The sequence below is a fragment of the Aedes albopictus genome, chromosome 3 (assembly GCF_035046485.1).
Source record: "Aedes albopictus strain Foshan chromosome 3, AalbF5, whole genome shotgun sequence".
NCBI lineage: Eukaryota > Metazoa > Arthropoda > Insecta > Diptera > Culicidae > Aedes > Aedes albopictus.
The window spans coordinates 370,202,987-370,220,645 of NC_085138.1; the positions used below are offsets into that span (position 1 = coordinate 370,202,987).

At 39.1% G+C, this 17,659-nt stretch overlaps 1 protein-coding gene across 2 annotated transcripts in view; it reads right to left on the reverse strand.

The window, feature by feature from the left end:
* LOC109432310 (protein unzipped) overlaps positions 1-17,659 on the reverse strand; it is a 215,307-nt gene that overhangs the window by 135,230 nt on the left and 62,418 nt on the right. Inside the window, exon 2 of one of the 2 annotated variants that reach the window (XM_062855574.1) lies at positions 14,890-15,394. The gene's annotated coding sequence lies outside the window, so the exon portion shown is untranslated. Of the gene's footprint in view, positions 1-14,885; positions 15,395-17,659 lie in introns of both variants that reach the window. The other variant, XM_062855575.1, reaches the window with a different exon arrangement.

The following is a 17,659-nucleotide window of genomic DNA, read 5'->3' on the forward strand; positions in this document are numbered from 1 at the left end:
ATGAAACCGCCCATAAAACCCTACTGAAAGTCCCCAAGATTTTTTGAGACCCCCTAAAGCACCATTGAAAAACCCTCCCCCCCCCCATCATCTTAAAAGTCCCTGAAATGTACGTAGTATGCTTTGAAACCTCCTGAAACTTCTTTGATCTGAAATTCTCCGGAAACCTCTTGAAACACCCATAAAACTTTCAAAAAACCCACGACATTCCTTGTTTCATAGATTTTGAACATTTAGAAGCAGGCTTTGTCCCAGTAATTACGTTACGGCATAAAAAAGAAGAAGGAGGCACCTTACTAATCAGCTAGGTATAAACTTAAAGCCATAAGCGAGGTAAAACTGGATTACCAAATCACAAATAAAATATATGATGTAATCTCATATTAATTCACAGTGACCTATAGAAGTCTTCGCTGCACCGAACACGACATCAAAAAGTCACAGCTATAAAACACGGCTAATCCGACGATCGAAACAAATTGGCATGCGAATTGGGCTTATATTCCAGTTCTCTTCACGACGACGCCAGCCTGATCGGTATCTTCTTCCCAGTCAAGCCTAGCAACCGGACAGGAACCGGAGGAGAAAGAGCAATAAAATTAAGCCACAATAAAAAAAAAATCTGGAAATTGCATTCTTCTTGGCCACAGCTATTTAAGCTTAAGCTCTCCCGGCGTCCATAATCTGAAACCATGTTTTGACATGCTAGCAGCCGCAAATAAGCTTAAAGCCGACGAAGGGCTTATATACGTCAAGTCGACATTTCTCAATGAGGTTATAATTCCACCCGCAACAACCTCGCGTCCCGGGTTGTTATGGTGATGAGAGAAATGCTGATTAAATGACTCTTTTTTTTCCATGGAAGGTGCGGGCAGAAAAACCAAAAAAAAAACTGTCTGTGACGAACCAAAGCGTGTAGACGCAAACAGGTCGTAAAATTTGACGGTTGGTGGTGCCAATTTTGTGGCTGCTGATTGCGGGACATTTTCCTTCTTCTTTTTTCTCGTTGAAGAGGTTATGGTGACGATCCGGTGGCATGGCGTCGCGGTTATGGGATTAATTGCGTCCACTCACCGAAAAATGCGTCACAGTTAAGGGTCCCAAAGGGTCACAGTACATTAAGCTTGTGAGTGAGGGTGAACCATGGGGAACGGCGAGAAGAATCATAATTTTGATTACGGCGAGTCACGCTAGCGAAAGCCGTGGACCCGAAAATGCACTGCACAGCACATAGGCGTTATTGAGGGGCCTGTGGGTTTGAAAGCATTACATATTGCACATAATCAACAATTTTATAGGGAATTCAACATATTATGTACACTAGTGTGGGCCATCGGAACCGATTTCTCAGATCAAAGCTTTTTTGGTTTCATTTCGGGTCCTGTGTATCTGTGCAACATTTGAGCACGATCGGTTGCGTCTACACTATGCGCATTGCAATTGAAATTTGTATGGGATTTCGTTTGGTAAAACGTACTTCTCTGCATTTTTGTCATAAGTTGAAAAAGTTTGTTTGAAATTTTTAAACCGATGATGTAAAAAAATAGTCTAGGATGTTCTGAAAAACTTTGTCGAAGACCACAAAGCGATCCGAAGTTTGTAAATAAAGTGATATTCAACAAACTGCATGCATGTGTTTAAGTTTTAACACGTAAAGGAATAACAATAGCAACAAAATCGTGCTGTTTCAGCAGACAATTCCAACGCTATAACTTTTTGAATAGGCATCAGATCACTTCGTGGTCTTCGACAAAGTTCTCCAGAACATCCTAGGCTATGTTTTTACATTATCGGTTACATGGTTTTAGAAAAGTTTGAGCTTCTCATATGAGAAATACAAAAAAGTATGTTTTCCCATGTAAAATCCGTTACAAACTTCGAACGCGATGCGCAAAACGTAGACATAACCGATCGTGACCAAATTTTGCACAGTTATTTGAGTCCTTAAATGTGACCTAAAAACTTTGATCTGATGGGATGCCATCAAATTTTTCATTTTTCAATATTTTGGATGACTCACTCTAATGTGCACCATTGGAAAGAAAAAATAAGAGTAAAAATTTGCAGATTTTCACACAAAATAGCCATTTTTGAAGGAATGGTTCAAAGGATTGAGAGTCACAAATTATTAGTATTTTGAATTGCCACTGAGGTTAAGCTTTGGAGTTCCTGTTGATTGCATTTTGGAAATTAAAAAGTAAACAACTTTGATTCTAAACTCAAGTCTAAACTCTTACTTATAATCCCAAATAGTTGTTTTTTTATATGTAAATCAGCAAATGTTTACTACTTTCTTTCCAATATTGTAGCCAAATTACAAATGAGTAAATGCTTTGAGTGGAACACAAGGGACTAAACGAATGGCAAAAGGCTTAAATTTAGACGTCTGTCAGAAACGTTTATGGATAAAAGCAAAATCAATTGACAATTTTTTGGCTTGAAAACCATGTACACAACACGTATTTGATGAACAAATTGAAATTTAAATAGCGAGAAGAATCCAGAATGCTCTTGTGATAATCGAACACATTATTCGCAATTTGCTAGACGGGCGCTTCTTATTGATCTAAGCTACGAAGCCACTTGACCAGTGCTGGGAATGGTAACAGTAGTTTGCTTGAATTTGATGATTGAATCGCTGCCTTTTCATATCCGGGAGAAAATTATTTGAATCAATATAGGGTATCGCGCTACTTGGGCGGTGGCTTCTATATTCGTCTGTTTTCCACTATAACTCAGCTAATTTTGAACCAATTGACTTGAAATGTTGTACACGGGTAGATACTATACCTATCTCACCACATTCCAAAAGTTGTGTCAATTGGTTCAAATTTGACTGAGTTATAGTGGCAAACAGACGAATATAGAAGCCACCGCCCAAGTAGCGCGATTCCCTAGTAGGCGATCCAATAAATTGCTACAGTAGCAGCAACAACGCGGGAGCTCCGAATGAGTTTCATTGAAACTCATTTATCGTACAGGTGCACTTCATTAGGATCATCTTCTATCATACCCGAAGCACCGCACTCCCCGTGGACACGTTCTCGAACACCCGACTATGCCTTTCTGTAGAAATCCTCCCGTTACACCTTTAAAGCATTGGTCCTCCCCTTGGTCCTCGTAGTCCACTTCTTTCATTCTGCAGGAGCAGACTATCTCGATCCACTTCTCAAGTGGACGTGTGGCGCCGCCGCTCCACAGCACGCCGGAGTAAAAGTATGAAATCAAAGCTCCTCAAGTTCTCAAGTATAAAGTACCTATATTGTATGCAGTGCATATGGATAAATCACTGATGGAGTCAGTTTTTGGACTATGATGTAGGTACCGCTCCTCAGAAAGGCTACCAGCATCAACAAAAATCATAATCAGCACATTACTTGTAAATGTCCTATTGTTTTAATTTCATCATTGGAAAATAATTAGCTTTGTAATTTCTTAAGAAGCCATAAGCCGATGCACGCTGGTTTTAATCTGCAAGTTCATCACACATGTCTAATGCCGTTTCTCAAGATGTCCGCCCCGATTGTCCGTCCGATTCTTGCCATCAATCCATCAAGGCAACGTTCCGCCAATCGTCTCGCCCCAGGAGCCCGGCTGATTCATCCAGCGACGTCCAGCCTGAAACCAAATCATCTCGAAGCCGTGTTCCCAAAATTGTCCTTGAATACCCCAATCCGATTAGAAAATCTCGTAGGCAACAGAGCGATCTACTGTAGCGAACTACCGTAGCAACATAGGGTTTCTAATGAAATTCAACAAACAAGACTACGGTAGCGGACGGGTTTGCATTCGTAACCATGGGTAGCTGTGATTTGAATAGTTTTGACTCCGCCGAATGAACTTCGTGATTTTTCCCAGCACTGCACTTGACTATCACCGGATACTTTTCGCAATTTGAATTTTGTTTTGTACATCGAACATGTTTTTATATTCTGTACATGGATGTGAAAGCGTTTTAACATGTGAAATCGATTGGTCATGACCGATATAAACTATATATTTCAGATATGTATGTAGTTTTATAACGGAATCAGGCTGTTTCTTAAAAATAAAGCAATAGTGCTGCCAACGCGCCAACCAGTTGTCGAAATCATTGTTTCAGCCTTTTTATGCTTTACCCTGTTAGTTTCAACAGGTTTCAACGTTGCTAATCGTAGCAGACTGTGCACGCGAGCGGTTGCGTATCCAATCCATTGGATTTAACTCTTCCACTAACAACACCCAAATTCCCGTAACGCCTAGGCCTGAGAGGACGTATTAGATTGAAATTTTATATCAAAATCTGGATTTTATTACAAAATCTATATATATAAAAATGAATTTCCGTCTGTCTGTCTGTCTGTCTGTCTGTCTGTCTGTCTGACCGCTATACATTCGGAAACTACTGAACCGATCGGCGTGAAACTTTGTGTGTGGGTACTTTTGGGGCCGGGGAAGGTTCTTAGCATAGTGTGAGACTCCTCCGGTCGCTGGGAAGGAGGACTCCCAAAGAAATGAACCGGAAATGAGCTGAGAGAGAAGTTCAACACGGCCGCAAACAAAACCAATCTAGAGTGCGGTGCTCCAGTGACCGCAGTCCAGTGACAATCAACAAATTTAAATTGCCAATACCAATGTTGGAGCAAACACGGCGGTGGCTGGCTTGGTGGGCCCCGATAGCCACAGATGAAAGGCCTGGGGTTTCTGACCCCAGTGGTGTGACGATGGCTTCGTCCCGAAGAACCAGTCCCGGAATGGCTGGGCGCTTGGAAGCGGGCAGCGTGGGTCGTGAACAACGGCGGGGAGACAACGGCGGGCCGACAACGATGATGGCTGGCAAGGTTGGCGTCGAAAGCCACCGAGGAAAGGCCATCGTTTCTGACTGCCGTGGTGTGCCGACTTTGTCCCGAGGAAAAATGCCCAGAAGGACTGGGGGCTGGGCAACTGGCTTGAGAGGGCTGCCACCAATCGGCAGTTTACTGAGGATAATACGACCCGGAAAAACCGGATATTTTTTTTCTCGAGGGGGGCCAGGGGACCTGACTTGAAATGATGTTTAAGCAGCATAGTCGCCCGATATATGAATATGCAAATCTGGATTGCAGCTTTGAAGAATCAAAATGACTGGATTCTCCCAGAGTTTCCTTCAAGAATGCATCTAGGGATTACACCAGACATTTCTTTGGGGATTTGTCCTAAAGAGGAGATTTAAATATCTTTAGATCCAAAAAATCCTAAAAATTATGTTAAAAAAACCTTTAGCAGTCCATTCAATTGTTCCTCCAATAATACAACTAGAAATTATTGCAGACATGGATTTCTTCAGATTTTTTATCCAGCGATTTCTACAGATTTTTTTCCAGGAATTCGCTAAGAAAACTCGCTTCTGATTCCCTAAGGGATTCCTCATGGGGTTTCTTCAGAAATTCACCCGGGAATTCCTTCTGTGATATTTTCAGGAACAGCTTTCGGGAGTATTTTAAAAATGACTTCAATCACTTTTCTTAGGATTCTTTCAGAAATTACTTCAGGAGTTGTTCCAGGATTCCTCTGTGAATTCCTTCTGGGATTCGTCCAAAAATTCCTACAGGGATTAGTCCAGGAATTCCTCTATAAAGTTCGCTAGAGATTCCTCTAGAAATTACTACAGATATTCCTCTAGATATACCTCAAGCAATTCCTCTAGAGATTCCACCAGGGTTTCATCCAGGAATCTTTCAGGGATTTGTCCAAGAATTTCTCCAGGGATTGTACCTGAAAGTTCTGATTCTTCAAGAAAATCTTCCAGAAATTCCTCTAGGGATTGCTCTAGAGATCCCTCCAGGAGTTCCTTAGAAGATAGCTCAAGGAATTTCTCTAGAGATTTCCCCAGAAATTCTCTCAGGTATGTCTACTAGAATTCCTTCAGAAGCTTCTCCAGACATTCCTTCAGAAGTGCCTCTAGAAATTGCTCTAGGAATTCCTCCACGAATTCTTTTAGGAATTTCTCCAGGAATTCTTTTAGAAATACCTCCAGGGATTTTTGTAGGGATTCCTCCAAAGACCAAAGAATTTACCTCAGGAATTCTGGATTTCATCCAGGCATTTCCTCCAGGATTGCCACCAAGAACACCTCTAAGAATTACCCCAAGAATTGTTCCACAAAATCATCCAGGGATTCCTTTTTGAAATTCTTTCAAGAATTTCTTCAGTAATTCCTCCAGGAGTTTTTCAAGGGATTCCTCCGGGAATTCTTCCAGGGTTTCCTTGAAGAATTTTTCCAGAAATTTCTCCTCCAGGTATTCCTCCAGAGATTTCTCAAGGAATTGGTTCAAGGGATCCCTTCAGTAATCCCACCAGCATTTTCTCCAGGGATTCCTTCAGGAATTGGTCCAGGTATTTACCAGAAATTCCTCTAAAGATTCTTCCAAATATTCCTCCAGGAATTCCTCCGATGATTCCTCTAATAGTTCATCAAGATATTCCTCCAAGAATTTTTCCTAATGGAATTTCTGCGGGGATTCCTTAAGAAGTTCCTATGGAGATATCTTAAAGATTCCTCGAGGAATTCCGCCAATGATTCCCCCAAATATTTCTCTAGAGATACCTCACCATACCATACCAGGGATTCTACCTGAAAGTTTTCAAACGATTCTCCAGAAATTCCTCTAGGAGTTCCTCTGAAGTTTTCTCAAGGAATTCTTTTGGAATACCTTCGGGCATTCCTTCAGGATTTCCTCCAGGGATTTCATAGCGATTCCTCCAGGGATTTATCCAGATATTTCTTCAGAATTTGATTCTTGGACTCCTCCAGGAATTCCTTTAAGAATTCCACCTGGAATTATCCCAGGAACTCCTGCAAAAATTTCCTCAGGAGTTCTTGCAGAAATTAATCCAGTAATTCGTTCAGGAATTGCAACGGCAATTTATCCAGGAATTTCTCTAGGAAATCGTCCTCAAGAAAATTATACATGCATTATTCCAAGAATACATGGATTCCTCCAAGGATTCCTGCAGAAATTTCTCCAGGAATTGGTTCAAGGGATTCCTCCAGCTATTCCACCAGGATTTACCAGTAATTTACCAGCAATTCCTCGAGAAATTTAACAGGAATACCAACAAGCATGTTCTGATAGAAGTTTGAACTTATTCTTAGTCAAAATGTGGAGGTTGGTGAAGACCAGAAATGTTTCTATGGTGGCGGGTAAAGATAAAGGCTCTCTTATAGATAAAATATGACTCATAACTCAAAAAATAATTAAGCAAATAAAACAAAATTTGGCATGTGGATGATTTTGAAGATAAGGAACGTTTCGAAAGTTGAGGGTCTGCGACCCCTTCTTTATCTGGGAGCAGCACCTCACCACCCTAATGAAACAAAATTGTCTGCATTATATGTGCAAAACGAACTAAATTTGGCATGTGGACATTCTTGAAGGCATGAAATGTCTGTGATATTGTAAGTCAGGGGTTCTCAAACTTTTTCAGCTTGCGACCCACTTTCGATCTTTAAAGAATTTAGCGACCCATCAGAACGTTTTTCACAAAATACGTAATTTTTGAAAATTCGTACTTATTTTCATTTAATTACTTCCATAGGCTTTAATAGTCTAACGTTAAGTAGCTTTCAAACTAAGAAAAAATTGTGTTTTTTTTTCATTATTTTTTTTTTTTAATTGTCTAAGTAAGATAAAGGTATTCAAGTGTCCAGTTTCGGTGAAATCTTAGTCCCAAGAATTTGAGATAAGTTTCCAAGTTTCTGATCAAGTCTGATACCAAACAGCACTACATAACAGGTTTAAGGTTTTCTCTCACATATTCTAGAAGTAAACAAAAAAATACATTTTATGCAAATTCTTTGAAGATATGGTAGCAATTTTGTACTTCTGAAGAACTTCTAATGAAACATCGGGTTGAAAATTCTATAAAGGTTTACAGCAAGTGGGTGAACATCAAGTAGAGTTTTTGGAATTATAGTACTGCTGTATGGCCAGATGAATCCACTTGAAATTTTTACTCATACCCTTCATACACACTTATTTTATTTAAATTTTTATTGAAATCACTTTTTAAGTTGTTCTGATTTCGAAATTCAGCAGATTTTTACCGAAGTTAAGTTTTACTTAACTTTTTAGAAGCTTGGTATTTTTTTATACTGATTTTTGATATTTCTATTTATTTATATTTTAACTGCTGAACTTGGTGTGTAAATATCTTACAAACAATGCAATTGCAAGCAAAAGCAAAAATCCTTTTGATCAATACCTCATAGTTTCAGAATTGATTTCAGAACACAGAGAGTAGAGTTTGTAACAGACTAAAATTGTTTGCAAAAAAATAAATAGAATTAAAATGAAACCACACTTCTAAAAAAACTCTGTCGATTATCCACGGGGGGATCTGTACATTACAAAATGGCTAGCTGGTATAAGATAATTAAGACATTTATAACAATATCGCCCAAGCCATCGCGACCCACCAAAAATCAGCCCGCGACCCACCAGTGGGTCGCGACCCATAGTTTGAGAAACGCTGTTAAGTCCTTCCAGAGGGTGGAGGAGGTTCTCATACAAATGAAATATAAATTTTTGCAAAACTAGGAAAAAGTGTACGGCCGACGGTTATTAGGCCGAAGTTCAAAGAGTCGAATGAAGAATAGCTCGAATGGACATCAGACAGAATGTTCATTGAATCCACAGGCATAATGATTACCATGCCATCTTTGTCACACAGGTTGGACTTCCTGCTGCTTATAATGCTAACTCCATCACAGGTTTTTCCTTCTTTTAGTAATAGGCTGTTCTTTCAAGTCCCGCTTTCTTTGCGGACCAACTGCTAAAATATACTGCATATTCAAATGTTTCCTTCTTTTTATCGAAGGTTTTTCTTTCGAGTGGCACTGTTGAGTAAGTTTATGGCAGTTGAACTGTTACGGTCATATAAGATTTGTCCGTTTAAGTCACATTGATAAAGAATTGATTAGCAATCAAACCACCAAACGGCATTCTTATTCTGAGATTTTTGCCTCCTTTTAAAATATACTGTTCTTTTGCACTGATATGAAAGAATGGGCCTTCACATAAAAAACGGATGGAGAAAAATGTAGCAAATGGAAGATAACGTGCCTCTGGGGCCGGCATTCCAATGTGTATACAAATTAATGTACATACCCTTTTATATACAACTGATTCATGAATGAAATGATCAACACGATTTTTGAACAATTCAATTTGTCCTCATGGTGGCTATGTTCATATGTAGAACAAGTTCAGAAAATTAACAGAAAACTGAGACGTAGTGCATGAGCAAAAATTAAAATGGGCAATACAAGGTTTGCCGGGTCAGCTAGTCTATATATATAAAAATGCAGTGGCATATGTGGGACCGCGCATAACTTGCGAACGGAAGGTCCGATTTTGATCGTCTTAGTTTTGTTCTGTTAGTTTTCACCCAAGGAAGGTTTATGAGGCAAAAAACATGGAAAAATTGAGAGTTTTTGAAAATCGATCTTACATACGTTTTGTGACCGGGGACTTGGTCTTGGATGGAAACTTGAAACGTCAAAAAACGCAGTAGGCAAGACAAAGTTTGCCGGGTACAGCTAGTTCTACATATAAAAATGAGTTTTTAGAGTACTGATTGAAAAACACAGTGGGTTTAGCTATCAAAAATCATTATCTTTGTGAAAAATATATTTTTAACGAGACATAAACATATGATTACATGCTATTAATGGTATTTCTCTTTTAAGGGTTGTTTTTGAATGTTTTATAAACAAATTTTGAACACAACAGAGTTAATTACATGAAATCACACAATGGCATTGCAAACTTTTAGGCGTTTATCGGTGCATGGAGATTTATGTCCAAATTTACAAAATTGGTTCCACTTCTTAAAACACACGTCGTTAAGAGATTCAAGGCCAGTATTGGAATCTACTATGATGGATCTACCAAGAATAATAGGCCATTAATTGAAAAAAATGGTTGAAATGAAAACGTACAGCAGATTGTTTGAAGGGGTTGACAAATGACAAAAATATCAACAATTTTATTTTTTTTTGCCTAAAAAGTTTAATATAAACTCCGTTTCAATGAAAATTCACTAAGATGGACTTTCATATGCATAGTTATGATCTACGTTTCCCTTTTTCTTAACCGATTGAAGGAATCATAGTTATAAGACAAACTATACAATGCCTGTTGCACTAGCAAAGTTACCCGCATTGTCAAAGATACCTCGTTTTACGGTACTGCAAATGACTCACTGACCCTTATTCACTGATATATATGCCCTTTACTGGCATTTACCAGATATGCTGGTATGTCTGAAACAGACTGAATAAGCTTGTAATTAGAAGGCACAGAATGTTGTTAATGGACAAATTGTGAGCTGAACAAGAGAAAAAATCGCGTTCTGGTGGGATTCGAACGCATGATTCCGTATTCGCTAGGCCGGCGCTTCAACCAACTAAGCCACAGAGCAAGTAATGATTCGCGAAATACAAAGCCATACTGACTCCGAGCCCACACAATGAACACTTCCATTTTTACAAATTTATCTCTCTTTTTCAGCTTAGATGCCAATCTGTAAAACACTCGCCCACTAACTACAAATTTCTTTGTGATATTTTCAGGAGTTCCGCAGATATACGAATCGGAAGTGGCTAGCTGTTCGAGGCAATTTATTAAAATTTATGTAGCGTTTCAAATGATAATGTTCTTTTAGACAGATAGATGTTCAAGGGCCGTTTAAAGTTATGGTTTATGCACTTTCGTAAGGGTACAAAAATGACCAATCCCGAGCAGTTTTTTTAGTTATATGTAATTACAAACACTATGCTCTCGGCACTGATAGAAAATTACATTTACAAATGCTTGCCGTCTCGTCCTCAATTAAGAAAGATTACGTGGTCCTCCTAAAAGGCAGGTGTGTCTTGTTTAAAAATTATGTGCCTTTGACAAGCGCCTGTCCGTTTTGTTGAAACTAGGGAAGTGGAACCATCTCGGCAGGGGTCCTATTTTGGGCACTTTTCTGCTATAACTCAGCCAATTCTGAACCAATTGCAACAATTTTCGGAACTCGATGAGATACGTATAGTATCTAGCCATGTACAAAATTTCAAGTCAATCGGTTTGAAATTGACTGAGTTATAGCGAAGAGTGCACAAAATACCGGTCGCTGCCCAAGTGGTTCGCTACCCTATTGTTTAGGACTTTAGTGCCGGCCTTTTCTGAAAAAGAAATCTGGTTTTCCGAACTAATCTGTAAACTGTGTTCAAATAATTTCTGCTATGGTCAAATTTTTCTGGTTTTTGATTGTAAGAAGTATATATTTAGGGACTTTAATTCAGAAAACGTACGATGTGTCGGGGTCGTTTTCAATCAGTATTATTGCACCTCAAACTGATCAACAGAGACAGCTAGAATACAACTCCTGAAAACGGACGGTGGTGCTAGTAACATTTGTTGATCTTGATTGCTCAAACCTTGAGCATTTTATTTGGAGTCTACACATAGTTCATAAATCCTTCCCAAAAATTCCATGAAGCTTACGTTCCTATTCTTAAAAAACATGATTTGACCATAGCCCTTTAAATCCCAGCTGGAGCACAAACCGTTGTATTATAGTCAGAAACAGCCATATTGCTGAACAATCTTCTACTTTCAATAGTCTATAATCAATAATCATAGCAAGGCACGATTCCATATGCATCCTTCAGTTTTGCAATCTTTTCAGGTCAGAAACATATTAAAAAGATTGTTAAATAAAATAAATTTTCCGGTTGAGAATGTTTTATTTTATTTATATTTTATTAAAGACACTTTACCAAATAAGAGTTGAGAATGTGATAACATGAATAAATACTACTTCACAACAAATCGCGTGAAATTTGTTGACAGTTCAACAGTTTCAACTCAAAGTCTACTTTGACCAAACCTGACCAAACTATAAAATCCGGCGGCAAGAAACGTCAAAATCGAATCACTCCTTGTTGTTTTATGGTCAGCATAAAAAGCTGGATACATGTTTTTTTTTATTTCCTATCGGCAATATTTCTTCAAAATTTGATTCCTTGCATGTGTCACCAGTTTGACGACAACTTTTCTGAACTTAAAAATAAATTTATCTAAATACATGCATTGTTTTGAAGATTTTGTTCATTTAAAATATAACTTAACGCTACCGCTTTACTAAATTCAGCCTAAACTTACAATTTACAATTTTAAATCAACCAGAAGTGCGGGAGGGTAACAATCATGACCTCTTCCTTCTCAGATGCCGTAAAATCGACAAATATAGGTGTGTACTTGAGAACTTTTGATTGGAAAAGAATATTTTTACTTTACCAAAGATCGTCAAATTGATAGAAAGTTTAATAAAAGCATACGCAGAAAAAAGCATGATAAAATCAAAAATATTTCAGGTAAATTCAAATAAATTGTCAATTTGTTCTGGCAGCAAAAATAAAACTGTTTGGAGCAAATCGAACGTTACATTTGAAGCAAATTCAATCCATTTTTGAAACAAACATGCATCTTCTGACAGATTATGTTAGAAACAAATGTAATTTTTTTTTTTGTGGCACGTCGGCCCTACGGAAATATTTGTTTTCCAATTAAATTTACAAAGTCATTTCCTTCTCTAGGAAAACCCACTTTCCGCGTGGCACTTTCAATGCTAACATCATGTAGATAACATACGCTCCCGAAATCAATGGGATTTCGTGGAAACTTTTGGTGAAACTTGACTTTTTTGCAAGAGGAAAACTTGTTTGGTGCTGCAGCTGGAACTTGAGAGTTTTGCTTATGTTCTCGACGGCGGAACGGGGGGCTCTTCAATGGGTATTGTAGAAATCAATGTGTAATTGAGTTAGTTTTAAAAATTAATATTTTAGTTTTAAATATTTTATCAGTTTACCGAATAAACATGAATATTTTTGTTTCAAACGAACGAAGTTTGTCTCCGTGCAGCTATCACAAATCGTCCTAATAATGAAAAATATTCATCCTATGTTCAAATGACAGCGAACAGAAAGCTGACTTTCCAAGTTGAGTATGATGAATTCCAGAGGTATTTTCATTGAGTATTGGTGTTGCATACGATGTCTTTTCCAAGTTACAGCAGGATTGATGCGAAAATATTTTGAATTTTCTATTTTACAACTTTTAAATTCATTTTGTTTCCAATTTTACTTGGTTTATGAAAGTTATACGATAACACATGAAACTGGATTTACAATGCAATGCTTGTTTTGTGTTAACAGCATTTATACTTGAGCTTAAGTTGACTTTGTTTTCATTTTTCTGGGAACTCTTTAGCAACTTTTCAACATATTATCAATCCCCTTGCCTCTAGAGCCGACCTACTGATACCTGATAGCTTGGTGAAATTGCCAAAAGGTAACGGGTATGCAATGTATCACAATCAACGGATCAGTCAATATTTTTCTTTCATATGACTTGTCGTTGACTCGGTTCCAGCGATTGCCTAACCAACTTTCAAGCTGCAGCGGCCAATTTACCGCGTGGAAATGATGTAATTTGTATATCATTTTTGAAAATGTTGTGATATCACAAGAATTTGCATGCTGTATAGGAAATGGTCGACCTAATTTACAGACATGGAAAACATACACATGCTGAAAGTTATGCATGCAAACAACATATTTTACACTAACTAGCTGATACCGATACACATACTTAGGGGATTTACTAAACAGATTAAATATCTGCGTATGTCATGATTATCTGATTATTGAAATGAATATTTTAACTGGCTTTCTCAGTCTGGGGAAATTCAAAACGATTAGTTCAACAAATTTCCAGTCGAAACTCACGTCACGATTATTGAAATGTTCATGAAATTGCGAATGAAATAATCCAAGATTGTCTAGGTAATCGCGACGTTTAATCAGGATAATAATAATGCTAAACATACCTAGTAACATAGCTTGCTATATAGTAGTTTAAAATACACATTTCATACAAGTTCTGTTGTATTTTTCTTGCGTTGTTTACGTAAAATTGAACACTTATATATTGAAAACAGCGCAAAAAATGACGGCTTATAAAACATCTTTCAGGTTAGATAAGATTTATACCAATCCACTTATAGTACTAATAATTGCGTTTCGCTCAACTCTCATATATAGATCAGCTCAAATTAAGTTATGTGTCAACAAAAATAACTAGTAAAATACATTAATGATACAGTTGTATTCTTTGGGTGAAATTGAGTAACTTCAACGTTATGTAGCGGATGCACTACTTTTATATGACATATCATTTGCATTGTTTGTACTTAGGCTATATGTAGGTAGACCAACCTACGGTTATCATTTATTTTACAAACCAATATGGACAGAAACTATATGAATACGTATGCCTAGTAGCAACCGGCAAAACCGGCAAAAACATCTAGAATTTAGATATCCAAAGATGTTTTCCGTGTCACTTGGGATATGGCTGAGGATGAGACTACAGAAAGTGATCGCACGCAGTGTATATATTCCTATCATTGAGAGTAATTCCTAACTACGCCTACGCCTACGCTATACAATCCGGATTCTCAGAATTGTCGCGTTATCGTAACGAATCGCGAGATGCTAACGGTTTTGCTGTGCGACAATTACGACTGAAGTACCGCGTCTTTTCCCTTAACATAACGTGTTTAGACTGCCATCGTCACCCAAGTTCAAGACCCCTGTAAAACCCAAAAAATGATGCATCGTCTGTTATACCTAGCGATCCAATCTGTCAAAAAATCATAAAAAAAATCAAGCTTCATCTGCAGCACTGTCGCGCGAAGCGTCACGCAAAGGGCGTCATAATTGCTGACGCCACGCTTGGCCTGCGTTCCAAATTTGACGAAGCGGAGATTGTGAGACGAGAGGAACGCAATGAATAAATTACACATTTTATTACCTACTTGAGAAGAGTTCCAGGGGTCGAGTTCTGCGCTGCTACCAGGTCTCGCTGTTGCTGTTGCTGCTGCTGCTGCCGCCGTAAACAATGAATCCGATTGTGTGACTTCAATATCCACCACACTTCTAAATACACTTGATGGCGACGACGACGCCTAATCACAATCTGATCTTCTCCGCTATTTATTTTCTATCTTGACGGATTGCCACTCGAAAACCGCTCATTCAGTGATTTTACGCACTAAGCACTTCTCGACGCCCACAACACAACTCCGGAGAACAGTGGGGATCTTTCTTCTCTGGCTCTTGGATGCACTTAACCTTGTTGCTCGAAAGCCACAACTCACTTCAAATCGATTCAAACCTTTTCTTCGCGCTCACCATCACTTGTTCCCTGAAGAACTCTGATGGAAATCTTCTGATCACGACTCAGCTTACGCATGAGAGTTCCACCTGCGACTGCTGCTAGGTCACCACGACACCGACTTAACACTGGTTAATGATCAGCATCTGGAATGATAACCGGAGGAAATATAAAATTTATGATTAGTCATCAATCGAATCGTGTATCACAGTTTATTGACGGTGGGTGGTGGGAAGCTATTGGGTGGAAAACGGGGCTAATTATTACCCACGGCGGCGAGGGGGGGAGGGAAAGAATGCAATCAAGTCGCTGCAGCAGCCTAGCACAGAGGCATTCAGGTAGTTTTCTGCTGCTGAATCGAAGGTTTGTTGTCGTTAGCTAATGAATTCTAGTGGGGCGTTAATTTGTGCTGTCCGCGCCGCTGCCGCCGCACCGGTTGGTCTGATCGGAAAACTGGAAGTGAGATGTGATCTAGAGGGTAATAATTGAATCGAGTGCTAGAACACTTGTCTGAAAGTAGACATGTGTGTGCAGTTTGTGTATATTTTGATCCGGAGTGGCACTCCTCCGATGGAAATGGTGATTGATGTGGTCCGCGCGATATAAGTGTTTTGTATGCGAGTGATGATTGAGGGTGAGTGAGAAAGAAAGAGAGATCGTACAAGTGTTCTCATGTCTAATTTGTACCTCCTAGTCTGTGATCATCGATCATTGTCAGTTGCAGTTAGCCGTAAAGCCGTAAGTGATATTGCGTTCCAAATGGAATGAAATTGAATGTCATTTGATCGATTTGTGCTCATTGAGAGCTACTGGTTCATAGGAAGGTATTGACATTTTTCAATGCCAACCTTTCATTTATTCATGAAATCGACTATAGTTATAGTGTGGCGATTGAGCTTTTCGTAATGATAGCCGGTCAGGAGTCAACATTCAGGGGTACCAAGACATTTTATGCCCTTGACAGTTTTACTACTGAAACTTAATACCAAATCATTGTATGCCAAATATCAAGCGTTTAACAATTCTTCAAGGGAAAAAAGTTGTTGTTGAATTCATGAAATCATAAACCTTAATACTTCATGATATTATGACTACAAGTCGAGATATCATGACCTAAACGGTGATTATCATGAACAATTATAACCTTTCAACAATAAACTATGACGTTGAGTCATTTTATCATGACGGTAAGTCATGAAACCATAGCGATGAGTAATGAAATCATGACTTTGAGTCATAAGATCATCAATGAAATGAACGGATTTTGGCACCGCTAAACGTTACGCAATGCAAGTCTGTTAGCTCTTTCTTCATCTCAGTCAAGGCGTCCGTAAGTTCATCGGTGTTTTCGGTAACAAATAAAAAAAGATGACAGTTATGATCCATAACAGAAACATTTCTTTTTTTTTTTGCGAAAACATATCTCATTTTGGAAGTTTTTGGTACCAGATTTTACACATTATTACATACCAGTTATAGCCATAATTCAATTCCTCAAATTGGACATAGGGTGATCAAGGGTGTTATCGGAAAGTATATTCTTTTCGTAATGGAGGATTTTTGTGAGCCAAACTGCCTGAAACTTGGGCACATAACTCAGCTTAGTTGGGAAGGATTTGATGTTAACTCTGAGTTCATCAGGCTCAATTTTCTTCTTTTCTTGAAAACTTCGAAAGCTTTTCGGTCTACCTTTTTAACGTTCTTGTCTCGTGACCGTAGAAGGCAACCGGAAGACTAAGTGTCTTACATTGTAACTGAAGAGACTTACAGGGCTGCTCCGCAGCCACAGTGGCTCCCAATTACACCCGGAAACAAGCTCAGTAGCTAGCTCAGTACCATGAGACCCTTCGAGCTGGGTCTCAGGGCCGGCATGCTACTTGGTAATCGGAGGGGCTTCGCGGACTAAGTATGAGAACTAAGAAGATTTACATTTCTAAACATTTATTAAAAGTTCCTAGTGTTTCGTGTGCGTGTTGTTCTGAGTTAAAAAAATGTGTTAACTTGTTAAGCGTGGCCTAATCTAGACCGTACCGGTACATACCGCTGCCGTGGGTTTTGATGCGATGGCCGACACAGTGACTAGGGTCCTCCTGTGCGACCGGAACTCTCGCCGGAATGGTGAATGATGGCGGTGTTTTGGCCCGGAACTTGGCCGACGGGATCTTTGGCGTAATCGGCACGGCCCAGGACGATACCGGAACGACCATGCCGAGAAGGGACCCTTTTTGGCGATTAGGGCCAACGGCCAGAGGGAATCGTCCTGAATGGGACGATGGTGGTTCCTTAGCGATTTGGCTCGGAAGCCATATTTACTTCCGAGCCGCCGTGTGTTGACCGTTCTATTGAAACGGATACGAGGTCCTGAACGGAGGCAGCTCCCTTGTCCAGCCCCTAATAAGGGTTGGGGGGGG